General features: G+C 44.5%; 1 long non-coding RNA gene across 1 annotated transcript in view; it reads right to left on the reverse strand.

Annotated features, from left to right (window-relative positions):
• LOC309958821 overlaps window positions 1–13616 on the reverse strand; it is a 51111-nt gene extending 37495 nt beyond the window's left edge. The window contains exons 1-2 of the long non-coding RNA XR_014326055.1: window positions 13409–13616; window positions 9595–9639 (exon numbers count right to left, since the gene is read on the reverse strand). This is a non-coding gene — a long non-coding RNA (uncharacterized lncRNA). The remainder of the gene's footprint in view (window positions 1–9594; window positions 9640–13408) is intronic.
• Between the last annotated feature and the right edge of the window lie 2934 nt (window positions 13617–16550).

Consider the following 16550-nt stretch of genomic DNA (forward strand, 5'->3'; position numbering starts at 1 on the left):
TGCTTTAAATAACACTTGGGTCCATAAGAGAGTGACATCAGCAGGATGGTGGAAGAGGAATTTTCTACTGTCATCTCCCCACAGTGCACTGATTTTGACAACCAGTCAAGACTTGTGGAAGTCAGGGAGCCCAGTGGAGAATTTCCAGCACACCAGTGGAGCAAAAAAATCTGAGAACAGACACTACAAGAAAGGTACGAAGAACACTCTCACTCCTCCCCAAAGGTGGCATAGCTCGATGCTAAGAGTTCTCCTTGGCCCAGGATTCCTCCCATGGGAAAGTGAGAGTGTAGTGACTGAGCACTTGGCTTCCCGAGTGGTGTGAGATGCTGCCCAAGAGGCTCAGTGATTTCTCATCTCACCAAGAATACTAAGGGAGAATACTAAGGGAGTCAGGACAGCTGGAGGGCTGGGAGCAGGGAAGAGTTGCAAGGACCCACAGAAATCAAGGCTCAGAACACAACAAATGGCTGCAGATCCTACTAGTCCCTCACAGACTCCATCAGGAGGCTTGCATTTCAGCCACTTGGGATGTGATGTCTGCAGACACTCCTGTCCGGTGCATGGGCACACCCAATGCTCTGCACACCTGACTCCCCCACCCTCCCACCCCATCCATAGCCAGCTCCATGTATGTACTCCAGACAGCGAGGGAAAGCCTCTCCCCTGTCTCGTAAGCACATGCATTCAGCTGGCTCAACTCAGTGGGACTGGAAGAAGACAAGCATTTCAGGGGACTACATCTCAGGAAAACAAATGGGAGGCTCTCAGTACCCCGCCTGGTTGTGAGCACTCAAAAGAAGGCATACGGGGAATTCCCTGGTGGTCCAGTGGTTAGGACTCCACGCTTCCACTGCAGGGGGCACAGGTTCAATCCCTGGCTGGGGAACTAAGATCCTGTATGCCGAGGGGTGCAGACAAGAAAAACAAAAAAAACAAACGAAGGCATACCATCTTAAGAATTCCTGCTAAAGAGGGAACAAGAGGTGTGAGGCGGGTGCGTTCATAGATAAGGTCTGACAGAATCACAGAATTCCCAGCTGGGCTGACTGGCGAAAAGTGTTTCTTTCCCAAAACCAGTCAGTGGAGGAATTGACTGCTCCTTCACATGCGAACACAGCAATGCAAAACCTCAAGGAATGAACACACACACACACACACACACACACACACACACACACACACACAGAGAGAAAAATGACAACAAGGAAACTCAATAATTTTCTGGTAACCTATTCCACAGAAATGGAGGTCTAGAAATTGCCTAATGAAGAATTTAAGATAATTGTTCAAAGGAAGCTCAGGGAGCTTCATAAGAATACATACAGTCAACTCAACAAAATAAACAATACATGAACAAAAGGAGATGTTCGACCGATAGAAATCACAAAGAACAAACAGAAATTCTGGTGCTGAAGAATACAATAAATGAATTGAAAAATGAAATACAGCTTCGAGAACTGACTTGATCAATCAGATAATAGAATCTGTGAACCTGAAGACTGTTCATTTGAAATTATTCAGTTAGAGGAGAAAAGAGGAAGAAAAAAGGATGCAAAGGAATGAATAAAGCTTATGGGAATTAGGGGACACCAGCAAAAGAAATAATATACACATTATGGAATGTCTATAAGGAGAAGGGTAGAAAGCCTATTTAAAGAAATGATGACTAGAAACTTCCCAAATAATGGGAAAGATATGGACATCCAGGTACCTAAAGCTCAAATATCCCTAAACAGGTTAAACCCAAAGAAGACTTCATAAAGATGCCTTATAATCGAATTATTAAAAATCAAAGAGAGAGAATTTTGAAAGTAACAGGAGGAAAGTGATACATCACATAAAGGGAACCCCAACAGACTATCAACAAATTTCTCAGCAGAAACCGTGAGGCCATAAGAGAGTGGCATGACATATGCAAAGAGCTGAAAGAAAGAAACTGCCAACCGAGAAAGCTTTACTCACCAAAGCCGTCCTTCAGAAATGGAGGAAACAAAGACTTCGCAAACAAACAAAAGCTGAGGGAGCTCACCACCACTACACCTGCTTTACAAAAAATGCTATAGGGATTTCCTCAAACTGAAATGAAAGGATGCTAATTAGTAACGTGAAAACACATGAAAGTATAAAACTAGTCAAAGTAACTAAGAATCGGTTGTTTGAAAAGACAAACCATTAGCTAGACTAAGAAAAACAAGAAAAGATTCAAATTAATAAAATCAGAAATGAAACGGGATAAATTATATGGGGTACAACAGGAATATAAGGGATCATAAAAAATTACTATGAACAGTTATATGCTAATAAATTGGATAACCTAGAGCAGCGGTTCCCACCCTTTTTGGCACCAGGGACCGGTTTCATGGAAGACAATTTTTCCACGGACTGGGGGCGGGGGGGGATGGTTTCAGGATGATTCAAGCGCATTACATTTATTGTGCACTTTATTTCTATTATTATTACATTGTAATACATAATGAACTAATTATACAACTCACCATAATGCTGACAGGAGGCAGAGCTCAGGCAGTAATGTGAGCGATGGGGAGCAGCTGTGAATACAGACGGAGCTTCGCTCGCTTGCCTGCCGCTCACCTCCTGCCGTGCGGCCCGGTTCCTAACCGGCCACGGACCCATATCAGTTCGTGGCCCGGGGGCTGGGGATCCCTGATGTAGAGATATTAGATAAATTCTTATAAACATACAACCTACTGTGACTGGATCACGAAAACAGAAAATCTGAACCTCTAAATAAGGAGTAAGGTGGTTGAATCAGTAATCAAAAGCCTCCCAACAAAGAAAAGTCCAGGACCAGATGGCTTCACTGCTGAATTATACCAAAGATTTAAAGAAGAATTAATACCAATTCTTCTCAAACTCTTGCAACAACTTGGAGAGAAGGGAACACTTCCAAACTCATTTTATGAGGCCAGCATCACCGATACCAAAGCCAGACAAGGACACTACAAGAATAGAAAATAACAAGCCAATACCCCTGATGAATATAGATGTAAAAATCCTCTACAAAATAAAAGAAACCAAATTCACAGCACATTAGAAGGCTTATACAACATGATCAAGTTGGATTTATCCCTGGGATGCAAGGATGGTTCCACATATGCAAATCAATAAATGTGTTACACCAAATTAACTAAATAAAGGAAAAAAATTATATGACCACCTCAACAGATGCAGAAAAAGCATTTGAGAAAATTTAACATCCTTTCGTGATAAAAACTCTAAGCAACTTAGGTATAGAACGAATATACCTCAACATAATAAAAACCATACATGACAAACCTATAGGTAACATAGTGAATGGTGAAGAGACCTCTTCCAGAACTGTGGCATCTAGAAAGGGACTGAGGGGGTGGGTGCCCCCTCCTGCAGGCAGGCTGTGCCAGAGGGCTCAGGTTGCACTCCATCATGTCTCAAGGAGGTCTCAGTAGCCTGTGCTGAGCTTATGGGGGGCTGTTTTCAGGGTGGAGGGTCACATGCTCAGGTCCTGGGAGATCCTGTTTTCAGGAGAGCCCAGTACCTGGTGGTAATTACAGCTCTAATGGCATAAGGTGTGGGCCAAGGAGGGGAGTTTCTTGCATAGAAGTAAAGTTTGTAAGGAAAGAATATGTTGCCTTCCAAACACCAAAACAACCTAGGAGATGCTGTGAGTGCTAAGAGAGACAACAGCTATTTCTTCATGGTGTCAGGGAGGGAACAGCCCCTTGTTTACCATGTAATTCTTAAGAAGTTAACCAGTGTCAGGGCCTTATTTATGGATGGGCTAATGACCCATCCACTTGCCAGGAGCTCCTTTTTTCAGTATCTGTATGTCCCCAAATGAACTTCCTCAGAGGAGAATGTCATTAATGTAATGTCATACCTGTGCTCCCAGAGCAAGGTCGATACAGCTCACATCCTGCCTGCAGAGACTGTGTGCAGTGACAATGGTGTTCAAGTTCCCTAAGGTTAACCAGTTAAAAGTGCATCACATCCCTTAAGAGGTGAAGGCCAACTGAAGCTGAGAGACTGTTGAAACAGGCACTGAACACAACAGACTTAACCAAATCTGTGGGAGCACGATATTTACCAGCTGCTGATTGGACAGAGTCAGTAATTTCCACAATGTTGGGGACTGGGTACAGGGGTTTGTGTGGTGAGACCACAAACTCAAGGTAATCCACTGTGAGGTGTCATTCATTCCTTTTTTTTTTTTTAAATTTTACTGGAGTATAGTTGATTTACAACGTTGTGTTAGTTTCAGGTGTATAGCAAGGTGATTCAATTATACATATGATATATTCATTCTTTTTCAGATTCTTTTCTCATATAGGTTATCACACAATATTGAGTAGAGTTCCCTGTGCTATACAGTAGGTCCTTGCTGGTTATCTGTCTTACATATAGTAGTGTATGTAAATCCCAAGCTCCGGATTTATCCCTCCCTCCAACGTTTCCCCTTTGGTAAACATAAGTTTGCTTTCAATATCTGTAAGTCTGTTTCTGCTTGGTAAATAAGTTCATTTGTATCATTTTTTTAAAAATTAGATTCCATTTGTATCATTTTTTAAAATTATGACATTTGTCTTTCTCTGTCTGACTTACTTCACTTAGTATGACAATCTCTAGGTCCATGCATGTTGCTGCAAATGGCATTATTTCATTCTTTTTTTATGGCTAAGCAATATTCCATTGTATATATGTACCACATCTTCTTTATCCATTCCTCTGTTGATAGACATTTAGATTGCTTCCATGGCTTGGCTACTGTAAATAGTGCTGCAATGAACACTGGGATGCACGTATCTTTTTGAATTATGATTTTCTCCAGATATGTGCCCAGGAATGGGGTTGCTGGATATGTTAGTTCTACTTTTAGTTTTTTAAGGAACCTCCATAATGTTTTCCACAGTGGTTGTACCAAGTGCCATTCCTTCTTTTCATGTTTTAGAACAGGCCAAATTCAGCTGTGTAAAGGAGAAGCACTGCAAGTAATCACCTCTTCACGAAATAATTTTTTGTAATGGTTTTCAATCCTTCAAAGCCCTGTTTAATTTACTTTGGCACATATTATTTACCTGGGGGATAAATCTGCGGGGTCCCATTTTGTCAAGCCAATTTGGAATTGGCAAAAACATTATTTAAGGACTTCCCTGGTGGCGCAGTGGTTAAGAATCTGCCTGCCAATGCAGGGGACACGGGTTCAAGCCCTGGTCCAAGAAGATCCCACATGCCGTGGAGCAACTAAGCCCATGCACACAAGTACTGAGCCTGCGTTCTAGAGCCCGTGAGCCACAAGTACTGAGCCAGCATGCCACAACTACTGAGTCCATGTGCCACAACTACCAAAGCCTGTGTGCCTAGAGCCCGTGCTCCACAATGAGAGAAGCCACTGCAATGAGAAGCCCACACACCACAATGAAGAGTAGTCCCCACTTGCTGCAACTAGAGAAAGCCCATGTGCAGCAATGAAGACCCAAAGCAGTCAAAAATAAATAAATAAATAAATTTATTTTTAAAAATTATTTAATTTTAATTTGTGAATCATTAGTTCAGAGCTTTCCTGTTCACTATAGGATACTTTAGGACAAATGAATCCTATGACCATGGGGTCTTTAGGCAAGTTAGCTGATGGTTAAGGTGAGACATGCTTATTTGTCTCCTATTTTATTTTATTTTTTTTATAGTTATATTTTTGGAATAATGTTTTTATTGCAAAAAATACATAGAATTATAAAGGAAACAAATTATGTAGAAATACAGTTATCAAAATATTTTTAAAATGTGCGATATAGCACATGTAGTTTTTATTAACATAGTAAAGTTTACTGTCTATCAGTGGGTCTTATAGCTTTGATAATTTTTTTTTTTTAGATTTTTTTTTTTTTTTTTTGTGGTTCGAGGGCCTCTCCCCGTTGTGGCCTCTCCCCGTTGTGGCCTCTCCCGTTGCGGAGCACAGGCTCCGGACGCGCAGGCTCAGCGGCCATGGCTTACGGGCCCAGCTGCTCCGCAGCATGTGGGATCTTCCCGGACCGGGGCACGAACCCGTGTCCCCTGCATCGGCAGGCGGACTCTCAACCACTGTGCCACCAGGGAAGCCCAATTTTTTTTTTTTTAAATATGGAAAGCTTCACGAATTTGCATGTCATCCCTGTGCAGGGGCCATGTTAGTCTCTGTATCATTCCAATTTTAGTATATGTGCTGCCAAAGCGAGCACTGTCCCCTATTTTATATCCAGTAACTCCTCTAAGATTTTTGGGAATCTTAGATCATCTTAGATAATCTTAGAGATTATCTTACCTTGCTTAAATTTAGTGGGATCCTAATATAACTGTAACTTGAGACCCAGTATTACTATTATTATTTTCTGCGATACGTGGGCCTCTCACTGTTGTGGCCTCTCCCGTTGCGGAGCACAGGCTCTGGACGCTCAGGCTCAGCGGCCACGGCTCACGGGCCCAGCCGCTCCGCGGCATGTGGTATCTTCCCGGATGGGGGCACGAATCTGTGTTCCCTGCATCGGGCAGACGGACTCTCAACCACTGCGCCACCAGGGAAGCCCGAGACCCAGTATTATTTGCATGAAGGTTTGTGAATCAATGCAATATAGCAGATGACAAAATTAATTCAGAAACTATGTTGTAGAGGCCCCAGAAACCAAACAGTGCCCCTTTATCTTTTCTGTTGTGTAAATTCTTTTACTGTATTTTAGATTTCCAGTTGGGTTAAATTGTGGACCTTGGTTTCAGTATTTTTTCACTTATTTCCTCTCTCCTGTCCTTCCCTGTTTTAGTTTTTCAGTCACTGTATATACTTCGGGGGAGAGGGTGACCTCTCTACCCTGGTATTTATAAAATTTTTCCCTCCAGAGGGCCTCACATTAATGGCATGAGGAATAGGGGTCTCCTCCAGGACAACAGGTTGCTTTATAGGGTTTAAGGACCGCAGGTTTAGGTCAGTTTGAACTAATCCCTTGGCTGTGCCACAAGGATGCCATGGGTGTTGCCCCCTGTAACTCTGACGGTCAGGAGCTTTGTTGCAGTAGAGACAGGGGCAGCAGCAGAGGTACTCAGGGGTCCTGGTGCGCCCCCTGGTTTTAGGAGGGCGGATTCAGCCTGCCATCTATTGGCTGTCTTTCCCCCTCTCTTCTCTTTTTCTGTCTTTTTAAATGACTGTTCTTTCAAGAGCAACACTCAATGGAGCCACCTCTTGCACAGGGCATAGTCTCTCTCTCTCTCTCACCCTCACTGGGGTATGTCGGGGCCAAGCCTGCCTCTGTCACAGCTTCACTCTAACACACAGATAAATCCTGGCAAAGATATCAACCCAGGACTAATACAAGGAGGGTGCCAATCCCATACTGCTGCTCCCCAAAGCCTAGGAATTCTGGAAACTGCCAACTCTCGTCTGCTGAATCTAAAACTGAGGCTTGGTATGGTCAACAACGCAACACAGGCAGCACAGCTCACAGCACGAGGTCCCTGGCACCCAGCAGCCCACAGCCCCGGCTGCCATAAGACAACACAGCAGGTGAGCGAGTCAGAGCAAGAGAAGACAGACCCACGGGTGGTGGTCATGTCTGGCCAGGCTGCTCACCACACCAACTGTTCTTGCCACCTGCAGAGGTGTGATTTCCATGTTGAGACTGATGCTGGTGTGTCATGCAAACACACACACACTCAGGGTAGGAAAAAGCCTATGACCGGGACTTCCCTGGTGGTCCAGTGGTTAAGGCTCCGCTCTCCCAATGCAGGGGGCATAGGTTCGATCCCTGGTCAGGGAACTAGGATCCCGCATGCCACCCGGGGGAGCCAAAAAAAAAGGTCTATGACCCACGTAATTGTGCTCTTGGGGGGAGGGCAGGGCTGGCCTCTCCAGCAGCTCTGAGAAGGCTTCAGAAAGCAAGGAAAGGAGCCTGGCCTGGATTTTTATCACGGCTAGGGGATGTTAAAGGAAAAATATTCAGTGACACTTGTCAAAGAGGTAAAGCAGATTTAATCCAGAACCCCTGGGACAGGTACAGAGACCACTGCGATGGGATTTCACAGACAGGGGGAAATGAGACTAGGCTCAACTCTGAATACAGCACGTGGAAGTGGGAATTCATGGCCAGAGAGCAGGGTGGGGGGGCGTCAGTGGATGGAAAATTACTAAAAGAAAAACCAGGGATTGGTGGGTCTGGATAAACTGACCTAACAGGATTCTTACTGAAGTCACCTGAGCAATGGCGGGAGTGCAGGAACCCAATCAGATACAGAAGGCAAGCAGACATGGGCAGCTGGGGAATTCGGTTTAACTGACGCAGCAGGGTTTCTGGTAAAACTGGATTTTACGAGGAACTACACAGATAGGCCCAGGAGAAGGTTTAGGGTCAGAACCAACGATTCTCTGGTCAAGCAAAGAATCTTTGTCAGGGGTTGGGCCAGGATAAGAGTTCTGCACACAGACAGGGGCTTGTGTGGCTGGAATGTGAAACTAATGCCAGAGGACTACAGATTTTGTTATCGGCTTTTCCGGGCGTGGACACAAGGGGAAGAGAGAAGGGAGGCGTAAGCTGTCGGTAAACATCAAAAAGCGTGGAGTCTGTACAAACACAGAGAACAGACTTGTGGTTGCCAAGGGGGAGGGGGGCTGGGGGAGGGAAGGACTGGGAATGTGAGCAGATGCAAACTGTGATATATAGAATGGATAAACAACAAGGTCCTACTTTGTAACACAGGGAACTATATTCAATATCCTGTGATAAACCATAATGGAAAAGAATATGAAAAAGAATGTATATATGTATAACTGAATCACTTTGCTGTACAGCAAAAATTAACACAACATTGTATACCAACTATACTTTAATCAAGTTTCAAAAATGTGGAGTCTGACTAGTCATTATAAGGACAAACTTGGGTATGAAAAATAGGAATTCACAATGGCTTGTTTTTATATAAAGAAACATTAACAGGAAGCTCAAGAAATGATTAAAACTGTGTATTTGCAGTGGCTGGAGTAACAATGCTGGAGGGGACCAGGATAGGTGGGCAGTGACTTTGCTTAAGTTAGGCTTTTGTATCTCACAGGTCTCTTGAAAATAAGCAAAGTATATACACCCCGTGTTACGATTTAATAGTCTTTCTTTAATTTTAACTTTTGTACATAGGAAACTATTGTTAAGATCTAATTCCTTTGAACACTAATGGTTACAAAAGTATAAACTATAATTTTCAAATCTCTTGCTAACTAAAATGACAAGGTGTATCCTAGTTTGTCCCTTCCCTATATCTCACATGGGGGAGGGTGGTATTTTCAGAAATCAATATAACATTATAATGCAACAGGGGTTTGGGTTTAGTTCTTTAAATGCAGTAGAATTTTCAAAGATGTATGTAAGCTTTGATTAGCTGTCCTCACATCAATTGCTTTAGCTTTTTTTTTTTCTTGGCTGTGCTGCACGGCTTGCAGGATCTTATTTCCTTGACCAGGGATTGAACCAGCAGTGAAAGCCACGAGTCCTAACCCCTGGACTGCCAGGGAGCTCCCTGCCTTTTAAATTTCAATATTCTCTAAGGACATGCACAAACACTGATGTAAAATGAAACACATACCTGAAAACGTAAACACATTCATCTCACATCTTGAGGTTCTCTTCCCTAAAAGGAACAAAAATTCTATTTAGTTCCACAATTTTCTTGCCTTACCGACATCATATCTCTCAATCAACTGTGATTTTTCTTTAAGCCCAAGAAACTAAAAATGTTATTTCCCACACAGGGAATTAATTACAAAGTGCTAAGGGAAACTACAGCCAAAGGGCTGCACTATTTAATGGATAAAAGAATCCAGAGGAAAGAGACACAAATATTGGAATCAGCACAGATAAGCAGTCAGCGTCTCACAGGACAGAAGGAGCCTGTTTGAAAGTTTAACACCCACTAGCCTCTCCTGGTTGAGATAGAACCGCTGGACCCCCTGGTGAAGGAGGGTGGGGGCACCTGAGCAGCCACAGGGATGGACTCTGGGAGCGCCACATGCCCTCCTCTCCCTGGGGAATAATGGAACCACTCCCTTTTTCAGGCTTCCATTCCCACAGTGAGAAAACTCTCAGTAGAATTCAATTTAAGATTCTGACCCAAAAGAACTCCCAAATTTATGACCCCTAACCCAGGACACAGAACTCCCGTCACAGCCTTTCTCAATGTAAACAAATTACACTCTGAGCGCAGCTACACTGTGGATGTAAAACTCCAACCTAGGGCTTCCCTGGTGGCGCAGTGGTTAGGAAACCACCTGCCAATGCAGGGGACAAGGGTTTGAGCCCTGGCCCGGGAAGATCCCACATGCCATGGAGCAACTAAGCCCATGCGCCACAACTACTGAGCCTGCACTCTAGAGCCCGCAAGCCACAACTACTGAAGCCCACATGCCTAGAGCCCGTGCTCCATAACAAGAGAAGCCACCGCAATGAGAAGCCCGTGCACCACAACGAAGAGTAGCCCCTGCTTGCAGCAACTAGAGAAAGACCACACGCAGCAACAAAGACCCAACTCAGCCAAAAAATAAATAAATAAATTTATATTAAAAAAAAAACCCCAACAACTCCAGCCTATACCTAGAAACAGACCCGCGGGAACCACGGTTACAACCTCAAAAGGGGCATCACCATCCCATCTCCCCCCAAACCCTTTCTGCCATGTGCAGTTGTTATCCCCAGCTTTCCAGGGCTCTGTAGCTTCTCTCAGCTTAAAGGCTCCTTCCATGGTGGGTGTGAGCAGGTAGGACACCTGCTGGGCTCTCCAGGAAGAACCAGCTGGGCCTTCAAGTACTTCCCTTTGCAGCCTCAAGGGGGCCTCACCTTGAGTCACTGACCTCAGGCCTCTGCTCCCAGTCACATTGCTTTGGACCACAAGATGCTATTTTAAATAACCCCAGTGGCTGAAGAATCTAGCAAAATCACACAAACCTAGTGTTTATGTAGAAAGGAGGGGAAAATTGTAAGGCTTTTTTCTAGTTCAACAAGAAAACGCATAAGTATCTATTACCCTCAGAAAATAATGATATTAATTAATTATTTTCACAGCAAGAAATTGTTTTATAAAAACATAATTGGGGGGGTAAATTAGGAGTTTGGGATTAAAATATACACACTACTATATATAAAACAGATAACTAACAAGGACCTACTGTATAGCACAGGGAACTATACTCAATATCAATAACCTGTAATGGAAAAGCATCTAAAAAGTATATATACCTATATTCACATATAAATATACACGTATATATGTATATATGTGACTGAATCACTTGACTGTACATCTGAAACTAACACATTGTAAATCAACTATAATTCAATAAAAATTTTTAAAAAACTGTACTTGAACACCTCAAGCCTAAGCCCTGGAATTGTATTTGAACAACCCCCCGCCCCCCCCCAAAAAAACCCAAAACAAAAAGAACAGACCTCAGGATATTACTACGCCTGCTCAGGGAGGGAAGAAAAAAGAAACAAGAATTTTTAATGCAATGTAATACAAGAATATTTTCTTTTTTCTGAAACTCACCTATTTCTTGCCTCTTTGGAAAATGCTATCGTTCAAGCTCCACTGCTTACATAAATTTTAATTTTTTGAATAACTGAGGCTCACATACATGAATAAATCTTTCCAGGGTGACAAACCCAGGGAGGGGAAGTGATTACAGGAGAGAACACCCAGGAACGATTCCAAAGAAGAAACTCTACCTAAAGGACTACCCATAGGATGTCTGTGCCCAAGAAAGATCCTCGAGGAGAGGCACAAGGATTTCATACAATGTAGTTCTGAAACAGGAGGGAAGGGGACATGGCACAACCTTTAAAAGAATGACATAGCCTGAGGACATGACATAAACTGATTAGAACAGAATAGGTCCAAGATGGCGGACAAGTTGACTTCCACTAGACCTTGAGCCTCAGTATACACTCATTGTAACACACTCACAGGTGCCATGACAGTTCCAAGGCCGAGCATAAAGGTCAAAAAGTGGGCAGTGGCCCAATTCCTGGAAATCCCCACCCCTTCTCCAAAATAGCTGGAATACCCCTCCCACTCATTAGCCTATGAAATTATCCACCCCTATAAAAATGGCCAACCCCACACCCTGGTGCCACTCTCACCTCCTGAGATGGCCCACACTCTGTGGAGTGTGTCCACTTCTTACCTATCGCTTTGTCTCTCACTGAATTCTTTCTGCGATGAGACCTCAAGGACCTGAGCTTCATTAAGTCCTGAGACCAGGTGTGAGATCTCAGTTAAAAGACCATGGGTTCAAGCCCCAATCTGAGTTATACGGTTTCAGTTCCAGGTGGTTGGTTTCAGTTCCTGGTGGTTATTCTCAGATTTCCTCTCATGGAAAATATCCACAGCAAGTATAAATCCTTAAAAAAGAGCCACCCATGACTCTTTAGAAAAAGGATAGTGGCACAGCGGTTAAGAATCCTCCTGCCAATGCAGCGGACACGGGTTCGAGCCCTGGTCCGGGAAGGTCCCACATGCCGGGGAGCAACTAAGCCCGTGCGCCACAACTACTGAGCCTGTGCTCTAGAGCCGGCGAGTGACAACTACTGAGCCCGTGAGCCACAACTGAAGCCCATGCGCCTAGAGCCCATGCTCCGCAACAAGAGAAGCCACTGCAATGAGAAGCCCGTGTGCCGCACGCAACCAAGAGTAGCCCCTGCTCGCCGCAACTAGAGAAAGCCCGCGTGCAGCAATGAAGACGCAACACAGCCAAAAATAAATAATTTTTTAAACAAAGAAAAAGGATAAACAATTAAAATATTGGGCCTGTTTGAAATACACCAGGGAGAACGAAGAGTTGATAATGATGCTCTGAATTGAAGACGGAAAGTTGGCTGTGGGAATGAGGGAGGGATGTGGAAATTGAGGGATTTATTGCCAGTTTTAAGAAGAGCTAATCTGTAAATTAGTCTGGATCCTGGATTTGAGACCCTGCTCTCCAAACATTTGGAAAACTCAGGAGAAAACGAGTGCCCCCTGGGGAGAAAGGAGGGACTGGGACCCCACAGGCCACAGCTCCTCCCACGCACGAACCACGGAGACGGAATCACGATTGTCCCCTGATAACCCTCCCCATGGTCACCACACATTCTAGACGAGTCGCGGGGCTGTGGGCGAAGAGCTGCCCAGAGAGGCTCCAGGCTTAAGTCACCACCTGCAGTGACGGGCCAGGACGCCCGGGGTCCCGGCTGCCGACCCAGCCCCGCCACTGCGACAGCCGGAGGGAATGAGGTCTGAACGGCGTCCCCTGCGATTTTGGGTCCGCAGACTCCTGAGTTTACCGCGTCGGGAGGCCCACGTCCCGCCACGGCGGTTCAGACTGTCCCTCCTCCCTGTCCTGGGACACCTGGCCCAGCACACTCACCATTTCCCGGCTTTGGGCTCCTCCGGCGTCTTCCCATAGACTCCCGCGGCCCGTGCAGCACGTATTTACGTTGCAGCAGACACACCTGAGACACGTAAACGCAGACGAGATTCCACGCAAATCGTGGCCACGAGCGTCCACGCAGTTTGCAGAGCATGGCCCACCCACTTTCCCCTGCTGCGCCCCTGGACAGTTCGCAAGCACCCGCCCCCCTTTCTCCTGAGTGACAACGGGTCAGGAGGTCACATGATTGAGCAGACCCAGTTTCCACAGGCGGGCAGGAGCTTGTCCCTTCCAGCGACGTTTGCCTTTTTTTTTTTTTTTTTTTCGGTACGCGGGCCTCTCACTGTTGTGGCCTCTCCCGTTGCGGAGCACAGGCTCCGGACGCGCAGGCTCAGCGGCTATGGCTCACGGGCCCAGCCGCTCCGCAGCATGTGGGATCTTCCCGGACCGGGGCACGAACCCGCGTCCCCTGCATCGGCAGGCGGACTCTCAACCACTGCGCCACCAGGGAAGCCCCAGCGACGTTTGCCTTTAAACCACACTTGTCACTGGCCCTAGAGGGACAGTGGCGGCTTCCTCAAATCTTTCAGAATGTGGGGACACAGGTGTGCTCAGGGAATTCCCGAGTAAGATTCCGGAACAACCGATGTCCTTATCCAAAGCAAGAGGGGCGCCCTGGTCAGGCCAACTGGGAAAAGAGGGTTTGCGGACCTCCACAGGGAAATACTTGGCATAGACTGTGAGGCCACTCAGGATACTGTGAACCTTGTTTACAAACACACTGAAAAATGACCTCACCATGTGTAATAAAGAGTCTGGCTCCATTTTTATCTTTGTTGACAGCGTTGAGGCCGTCACTTTTACCTCTCCACACATGTGGTATTTTAGCTAGAGAATCCCCTGGCCTCCCAAGCACTTGACTCTGGTGGGAAGTTTGAACCCTGCAGCCCTTGCCTGGGAACAGGGACTCTTCTCCCACCAATCATAATTTCTGAGATGTGTTCAACAATACTCTCAGGTATACATTTTACACTAGAAGGAAATTTATTTTAGTTTCAGAGTGTGTGCCTAGAAATTTTGAAATGTAAACGGCTATGATATCCCTAAGGCAATCCAGTTACTATTTTTTTATAAATTTATTTATTTATTTTTGGCTGCATTGGGTCTTCGTTGCTGCGTGCAACTAGGGAAGCCCCTAGTTACTATTTTTACCAATATAACAAAAAACAATAAGTTTTAGGGGCTTCCCTGGTGACACAGTGGTTAAGAATCCACCTGCCAATGCAGGGGACATGGGTTCGATCCCTGGTGCCGCGGAGCAACTAAGGCCCTGCGCCACAACTACTGAAGACTACCTGCCACAACTAGTGAAAACCGAGCGCCTAGAGCGCGTGCTCTGCAATGAGAGAAGACACCGCAGTGAGAAGCCCATGCGCTGCAACTAGAGAAAGCCCGCGGGCAGCAAAGAAGACCCAATGCAGCCAAAAATAAATTAAAAAAAAAAAAAAAACCAGGGGCTTCCCTGGTGGCACAGTAGTTGAGAGTCCGCCTGCCGATGTAGGGGACATGGGTTCGTGCCCCGGTCCAGGAAGATCCCACATGCCGCGGAGTGGCTGGGCCCGTGAGCCATGGCCGCTGAGCCTGCGCGTTCAGAGCCTGTGCTCCGCAACGGGAGAGGCCACAACAGTGAGAGGCCCGGTACCGCAAAACAAAACCAAAACCAAAACCAAAATAAAACAAACGAGGTATAATTGACATTGAATATTATATATATAAAAAACACAATAAGTTTTGGAAATGTGGGATATACTTGAAAACTTTTAATATTCTTAACACATTGGTTCAAAACTTCTAATGCATTTATTTATCTGAATAGTTTTATTGAGGTAAAATACACATACCATACACTGCATCCCTTTAATGTGTACAAGTCAATGTTTTTCAGTACATTCACAGATATGTTCAATCAGCACCACAATTTTTGAACATTTTTGTCACCTCTAAAAGAAACCCCGGTACCCTTTAGATATCACTTCCCTATCTTCCCATCTTCCTCCTCCAAGCCAGAGTTGTAGGTAACCTCTAATCTTTCTGTTTCTATAGATTTCCCTGTTCTGGAGTTATATACGAATGGAATCATATGAAGTATTATCTTTGTAATTAACTTCAGTTGCTTAGCATAACTTTTTCAAGGAACTTCTATGTGGTAGCATGTATGGATACCTCATTCATCTTTATGGCTGAATAATATTCCACTGTATGCGTAAACACATTTTCTTTATTTACTCATTTCTTAATGGACATTTAGTTTGTTTCCACCTTTTGGCTATTATGAATAACGTTGCAATAAATTTTCGTGTACAAGTTTTTGTTTGGACATATTTTCATTTCTATTGGGCATATACCTAGGAATGAAGTGATGGGTCCTATGGTAATTCTAGGTTTAATTTCCGAGGAATTTGCCAGATTTGTTTTCCAAAGTTGTTGCACCATTTTATATTCCCACCGGCAGTGGTTGAGGGTTCCAATTTTCCCATATCATCCACAAAAATTTTATTATCTCACTTTTTTAACTCTAGCTATCCTAGTGGTTGTGAAGTGGTATCTCATTTTTTAAAATATATTTATTTGGTTGCACCGGCTCTTATCTGCGGCAGATGGGCTCCTTAGTTGTGGCATGCATGTGGGATCTAGTTCCCTGACCAGGGATTGAACCCCAGCCCCCTGCATTGGGAGCATGGAGTCTTAACCACTGCACCACCAGGGAAGTCCCTCTCATTGGGGTTTTGATTTGAATTTCTCTGATGGCTAGTGCAAGCATCTTTTAATGTGTTCTTGACTATTTGTACATTTTCCTTTAAAAATGTCTATTTACATTCTTTCATATTTTAAAATTGGGTTAGTTGACTTCTTACTGAGTTATTAGTGTTCTTTATATACCTTCAATACAAATCCCTTAGATATTTTATTTGCAAAACTTTCTTCCATTCTGTGGGCTGTGTTTTCCTTCTCTTGCTTTAAAATTTTAACTTTTAACACATACTATGAAGTTTACATCTTAAATGTCCAGTTCAGTAGTGAGAAGTACACTGACATTGGGAAATCAATCTCAGAAGTGTTTTCATCTTTCAAAACTGAA

This window comes from Leucopleurus acutus, assembly GCF_964270905.1.
Source record: "Leucopleurus acutus genome assembly, chromosome: 3".
Lineage (NCBI taxonomy): Eukaryota > Metazoa > Chordata > Mammalia > Artiodactyla > Delphinidae > Leucopleurus > Leucopleurus acutus.